The following is a 7465-nucleotide window of genomic DNA, read 5'->3' on the forward strand; positions in this document are numbered from 1 at the left end:
GATAGAAATGATTAGCCTACCTCCTGTCAGTCCTCGTGTACAAGTCAGGGTAATGCAGCCAAAGCCAAATTAAAAGAAACTGAACTTCATATTTATCACATTTGTACGCCTCTCGTGTCTACAGACGTTAGTTGTCAACTCGTCACTGTCTTACTGACTCTCTGTGTTCGGCCAGGCTGTGCCGTGTGATATACAGCACAGGACCGGAAAGATAAATGATTAGTTCATCTTTCGGTTCCGAGTCTTTTGTTCTTCCTGTCAGTCCCATAGAGGCTATGCTGTCAGTACCGGAAAAAGAAATGATTAGTTCATTCAAGTCTTGAGTTCGGGTTCAGCCGGGTTCGAGACTTATGTCACGTGACCGCTGGTATATCACATTAAATACAACATTAGATTCGTATTATTGATTGCGTCGGAATGTATCTTATATTGTTTTATATTTAGTAATTAAAATACAAAATATGTGCAAAAACATTATTTGAAAAATAAAAGTTCCATCTTATTGAAGAACGAAAGACTCGGACCCGACCGAACCCGAACTCGAAAGGTGAACTAATCATTTCTCTTTCCGGTACTGGTAGCATGCCTCTATGGGACTGACAGGAAGAACAAAAGACTCGAACCTGTCCCGAACTCGAGACTCAAGAGAATGATGAACTAATCATTTCTCTTTCAGATTCAGAACCCATATGTTGCACAATGCGCATGCGCGGTCAACACAAAATGAACGAATCACTCTCTGAAACAACTCGGTAGTCCCGAGTCATATTAAAGATTCGTTCAAAATGAACGAATCGTTCATGAACGACACACCACTACAATTTAGTCATCTTTGGGGGTGTAGATGTCTTTTCACGCAAGGTAGTGCATGGCTACACCTAACTATATTTTACTTACTGTATCTATATTTTCTATATTCAGCATTTCTTCTGTGTCAACAGGTAATGTACATTGGTGCTGCTTCTAACAACCTTGCTGCAACTACATTGGATTTTTTCAAGAAGCAGTGGAGACATTTGGCTTCCCTCTAAGGTAGGCTCAGGGGTTAAATTGGGATTTGTAATGTGGGGTGGGGGGATCGGGGGTTTGAGGGGTAACATGCTTAATACTGATGACAGAAAGCCACTGGTGTGTTTCAATGACATTCTGGACCTCTGATAGGATTTCATAAGTTTCAGCTTTAAAGGTGTGCCAGAGGTTGACCCAAAATATTTAAAAAAATAGCCTCTTAACTTTAAATTATGCATAAAGCGTTTTAGACTCATAGATTTGCATTTGTTGCACATGTCATTATGCACAATTGATCAAACTTTAAAGGAAGTTATAAGAATCAACCTCCTTGAATAATTGTAGGCATAAGATACCCCAAAAGCTTAAATTAACAATAAAAGGTACAACAGACAGTACTGTATCATCAACATCTCTTATAAATTAGCCATATAGATAAAGTAAAACAATCACTAAAGTTAGGTTGTAATTGATTTGTATAATCAAAATATTATTTTAATAAACTAAGTTATATCCAGTTTTATCTATTTAATATATTGTAATGAGATGAGTGACATAAACATACTTTAAAGGCGGAGTCCACGATGTTTGAAAGCCAATGTTGATATTTGAAATCACCTAAACAAACACGCCCAAACCCCAATAGAATCTGGACCTTCTGTTGATAGACCCGCCCCACACATACACAACCCGGCATTTGATTTGATTTGATTGGCTATAAGTGTGTTTTGGTAGTCGGCCCGTCTCCTTATCCAAAGCGTTTTTCAAACATCGTGGACTCCGCCTTTAATACTTTGTTTAGTCTTCTATTAAGTTTTCTCAACGTGGGCACCGTTCTTATCTCTTTCTTTCTCTCTCTCATCTCTACAATGTATAATGATCCTTGAGGTTCTCAGAGCACATTGTGACAAAAACGATTGACGCGTCATGCAAATGAAAAAAGAAACCCCGCTTGCGCTATCCGCTTTTGTCGTTGGTGCCCCGCACACAGAGCATGAAGCTTAATAAATGGGTACGCTGGCACGGAGCAGAGCGAGACCTTCAGCCTTTGTGCCAGGGCTTAGGCCAGGCCCAATTTAAACCCTGGGTAGGCTACCTGTCATTTAGCATTTGGATGCCAAATTTTTCATATTTTATCAGTTTATTTAAGTAAATGATTTACATCGACACTTTTAATCAGCCTTTTAGGGGGCCATTCATATTATAATAACTATATAAAATATAGTTTAAAATATTTTATATTATAGAGAATAGCGGAGTTCACACCACAACTATAACAACAATGATACAATGAGCGAAATCATTGGGATCACTTTCTGAGGGATTTTTTCATCTGTTGAATGATAAACAATTGACAGCCAATCAAATCTATTTGAACTTCAAGTGCACGTGCATTTGAAACTATTTGTAGAAGCTCTTTTTTGTATTATTTGTAGACAAATGATTTGCATGCATGAGCGAATTAGCATAAAGTTATTTTTATGGTCCATGGACACTAATATAGTTATTGTACGGTGCTGGACCTGATGTAATTTTGTAATGGACGTCAGCAATGCTTATCCACATCATTTCAAAAGCATGTGCACTTGAAGTTCAAATAGATTTGATTGGCTTTCAATTGTTTATCATTCATCAGATGAAAAACATTCTCTCAAAGTGACCCCAACTATGTGGTTCCTTGTATCTTCATCATAATAGTTATGGTGTGAACTCCTGTATACTTTATATAGTATATTTTTTATAGTTACCACCGTTATAATGTAAACAGCCCTTAAAGGGATAGTTTACCCAAAAATGAAAATTCTGTCATTTATGTCATGTTGTTACAAACCCGCATAAATGTCTTTGTTCTGATGAACACAGAGGATATTTTGAGAAATGTTCGTGATCAAACCGTTCGATTTGATCACAGTTTGATCCAACCATTCCTCAAAATATCTTCCTCTGTGTTCATCAGAACAATGACATTTATATAGGTTTGTAACAACATGACAGTGAGTAAATGATGACAGAATTTTCATTTTTGGGTGAACTATTGTTTGTATTTAATGTTTTAGCAGATACTCTTTACACATGTACATGTAAACAGCATTGTTTTCTATCGCATAGTGTTTATTTAACAATATTTGCTGCAAAGTTTGTTTTCTTAACTCTAGTGCAACTACCTGCTGTCATACTGGGGTTGTCTTCTCTTACATCATATAAATCCTCTCGGCTTACCTAAGGCACATATACACATCAAATATCTTTTATAATGCATTGCAGTCTGTGTTTACCTGGCCACAGAAGCTTCCTTAATGATAAATGTATGTTAAGACAAAGCATACACCTGATTTTTTTTTTTTTTTTGGTGTGCCAAACTTAGCATATTTATTGTCTTTGAATTTAACATGGACGAAGTTTACATTTTTGAGTAATGTTTCAATATCTCTATTTAAACACCCATGTTCTTAGGCAGAGGCGTCATGCCCATTCAAATTAAGGGGGCACGTGCCCCCTTGGTTTTTTTGAGCCAATGGATTTTGCATCCAATCTCGAAATCAAATAAGCGTCCATTAATCTGTTATTTGACGTTTAATCTATTTAATATGCACACTATTATACATTCTGTGCTGCATCCTTGTCACTTTTCGGAGATTTTCGCCGTTTTGATAGTGTTTTGATCATGTTACATTACTTTTATTCTGGCGGCAGCTGGTGCTGCACTCAGTACAGTCGCAGACGTCATCAGCGTCTGGGCGCGCTCACAAGCTCTCTCCTGTTGCTGGCTTGCTGCTGCATTTGGCTATCTGAGGAATTAAAACGTGTTAGAAACGCTCACAACATTTCCAAACCCCAATACGGTAATGTGCAGTTAACATCCTCTGTGTAGAAAATGTATGGTTTTAAATGTGACCGTCTCAACGTTATATTAGTAGAGATTCATCTTCTTGGCACAACGCCAAAGTTCGCCAGAGTTCACGCGGGCGCGGAATCTCACATGCTCACATATGAGGTAAACTTTAATGCAAAAATCCGTTCCTCTAATAATTTTATCTAAACATATTTTTTTAAATCATTATTGAACATTAAAATCAATCATGTGTCTATAGCTTATGTCATTTTCGTTGTTTATATACTTTATGGATTTAAAATTACATTAATTTTATAAGATAATGCAGTTGTTGTGCAAAATGCATTAATGACACAATTAAACAAGCCATTAAGACTTAAATAAAACATGCCGTTTCAGATGTAAATATGATGCAAATGTGTCATTATTCCGATTGAATAGTATTTGATATTAAAGTTAGTCAACACTTTTATTTTGGAGGTTTTTGCATGAAAGCAGGGGTTTTCAGATTGTTAGAAATGTAAGTGCCATGGAAAAGACTGAAAGCTCTATAATATTTCGTTTGATGTCTGTGTATGCACAAATTTCTGTTAGCTGTTGACACTGTGCCCCCTTAAAAAAAATTGGTGCATGACGCCCCTGTTCTTAGGGTACGAGGAGATCAGGGGGTCGAAAATGTGGACGTGGCTCACCTGATGTTCACAGTTCGTGGAACAGAAAGGGGCAGCTTTATTTCAGGAAAGAGCGTCCACAATCAACGGTAAGTTGAAATTTTCCAATATTGTTCTTTAAATTGTTTAAGATTTTTTAAGCTTTATTGAAAATAAATATTATTATACTTTTTATAGTTAATCAAATTGTGCATAATATCTGTCTGAAAATGTAAAATTTTATTGATGCATTACTTCACTTTTCAGTATAGAGAGGTTGTGGAGAGATGTCTGGACAGCAGTGACAAAGTGTCTATTACGATGTTCTACATGCTCTGGAAGAAGGTGGACACCTTGACATTTCTGACCTTACACATTTGTTCTGTTGCCACTATGTATTTCTTCCACGGCTTCAAGATGACCTAAACCTTTTCCGAAACACCTGGGACAATCACCCAATACGCACAGAGGGCAATATGACCCCTAACCAGTTGTGGGTGATGGGAAGTATCCGCAATCCTGTACCTGAACCTGACATAGAGGTATGTTTGTTGTGGATTTTGACATTAAAAGACAATAATGATCACAGTGTATTTAATACAGAATTAGAATTTAGTTCAATTAGGTAATTTAAGTATCTTTTTAAACGTCATAAAAAATTTCTGATGTGCACCTTGAGACCTACAAAATAATGGCACTGACATATTTTTTAGATTTGTCAAGTTGCTTTATTTTTTTAATAAGTTGCTTTCAGTTAAAATAGCTCAAAAGTACATTTTTATCTATAGCCCCTTTCACACAGAGATTCCAAACACTGATAAAGTGTCCCGTGGATCATCTAATTTTGGTTCATTCGCACTGCCGGTAATTTTTCTGAAATCTGTGCATGTTTACACACATCCTGTAAAGTCACATGACATCAATGTGCCTTGCGATATCTCCTCAGCATCTTAAGTTTGCATATGATCTATAATTTATTTCTTATGAAACCACACTTATGCATTAGTTTCTTCTGATTCGATCATAAACTAGTGCATTGCATACCATTTCACCAAGCTGGAGAACGATTTTAGCTTCAGCATCATCACTATGGCAAACCCCTTACGCCAGGGGTGGGCAATTCATGGTCCTGGAGGGCCACAGTCCTGCAGAGTTTAGCACCAACCCTAATCAAACACAGCTGAAAAATTTAATTGAAGTCTTCAGGACTGTTTGGAAATGACATTCAGGTGTGTTCGATTAAGGTTGAAGCTAAACTCTGCAGGACTGTGGCCCTCGATGCCCATCCCTGCCTTACGCACTGATTACAGCTTTTGTTCACACAGGTTGCTTTCCGGGACTGATCCCGGTAATGTTACTAGAGCCCTTTTCACACAGATATTCCGTAAGATACACGGGACAGGACTCCTGGAATTTTCCGGGACCGTTTGATATTTTATTCATTCACACTGACATGATTACCCGGTCCCGGAAAGACACGTGACCTGTTGGAAGTCCCGCCCTCTCTTCTACGCAGCATCTGAAGTTTGCATATTATTTATTATTTCTCTCTCCAAAAACAACTCGCGTGCATTTTTGTTTATGATAAGACTACAAAGGAGCGCGTGAACGCACAGTTCTATTCTGGTGAATGATCTCAGCTTCAGAGTGGATATTTGACAAGCTCCCTGATTTCTGCTTTGATACAGTTTTCAGACATTTCTCATCGTGATTGTTTATATGCATTTAAAACCCGCATTTTGAGGAGCTGAACGATATATCTTGTTGGGATGACGCGCAGGTATTTTCGTTTATTATAGCTCAAATGACCACGTGACGCGATATTCTTTTATGCTGCTGAATGATCTCCGTTTCAACTCAGTAAGTAACGAGCTAACTTACCTGATATCTGCTTCAGTCCAGTTTGCTGACATTTCTCGTAGTGAATGTTGTAAATCCCTCATTTTAAAGAGTTGAACCAACTTCATGTTGCCATGACACGCACGTCCTCACTACGGCACGTGCGTCATTGTTTATGCGTCTCATTTATCATTTCCTGATAACTGCTTCAATCTAGTTTGCAACATTTCTCGTGGTGAGTGTTTATATGCATGTTATCTCTCGTTGTAAGGAGCTGAACCATAACTTGTGTTGTCGACACGTCCATTACGGCATTCGTCCGGCTTCTTGTTCACACAGAGGGTTACCCGCGTATCTTACTAGGTCCTCTTTCCGGCAACGATCCCAGAAGATTAACGGAACGAGTTTTTGTTCACACAGACGCTTGTCTGGCAGCTTTACGGGTATTTTCTGGGACCAGAGGTCTGTGTGAATGGGGTTTAGGTCCCCATCCCAGGACATGTTTGTGTTCACACAGAAGGCACTCTGGCAATTTTATGGGATCAACATGCTGTGTGAAATGGGCTTAGGACTAGTTTAATCCATTACTATAAAATTTGGGTTAATGGAATTTATTTTTTCAGAATTGTAAGTGGGATCTCATTTGTGACATTAAATGTTTCAACTTGCTGTTTTTTAGGGATTAAGCGTACCACAAATAGACTGGGAGAGAAGTGGACTGAGCGTTGATGCACATTCCAGTATTGTTGTGCCTCAAACGGAATGTCCCCTGACTGATGAGCAAATGGCAGCACTCAGAGAAACTGTAGACCCCAAAGGACCTTCACTGACTTTTGGCTGGGATATCTATCTAGCTGCACTCCATTTTTGCCAATCAGTTCTTATGGAATAGTGATTTTTATCTTCTGCAAATGCTGACTTAAATCAGTAGCAATTATGTAATAAGTAATTTGAGTTCACAGTACCTTAAAAGCATAATAAAAACTGCTTTTGTTTCTGTGTAACTTTTTAAATGATTTATTGATGAGCACAGTAGGGAGATTATGAAATTATTATTAAACTATTGCTTCAATGTAATATTTGTGCTTCCACTGAACAAGTTCAAATACATTTGCATAACTTGCAAAATACAAAT

The 7465-nt window shown here is 37.8% G+C and overlaps 1 long non-coding RNA gene across 1 annotated transcript; it reads left to right on the plus strand.

Annotated features, from left to right (window-relative positions):
- Positions 1 to 131: 131 nt before the first annotated feature.
- LOC141359497 (uncharacterized) lies at positions 132 to 7334 on the plus strand. Its single transcript, XR_012365977.1, has 4 exons — positions 132 to 1032; positions 4491 to 4601; positions 4759 to 5033; positions 7010 to 7334. It is a non-coding gene; the product is annotated as an uncharacterized lncRNA (long non-coding RNA).
- Positions 7335 to 7465: the final 131 nt, after the last annotated feature.

This window comes from Misgurnus anguillicaudatus, chromosome 23, assembly GCF_027580225.2.
Source record: "Misgurnus anguillicaudatus chromosome 23, ASM2758022v2, whole genome shotgun sequence".
Taxonomy (NCBI): domain Eukaryota; kingdom Metazoa; phylum Chordata; class Actinopteri; order Cypriniformes; family Cobitidae; genus Misgurnus; species Misgurnus anguillicaudatus.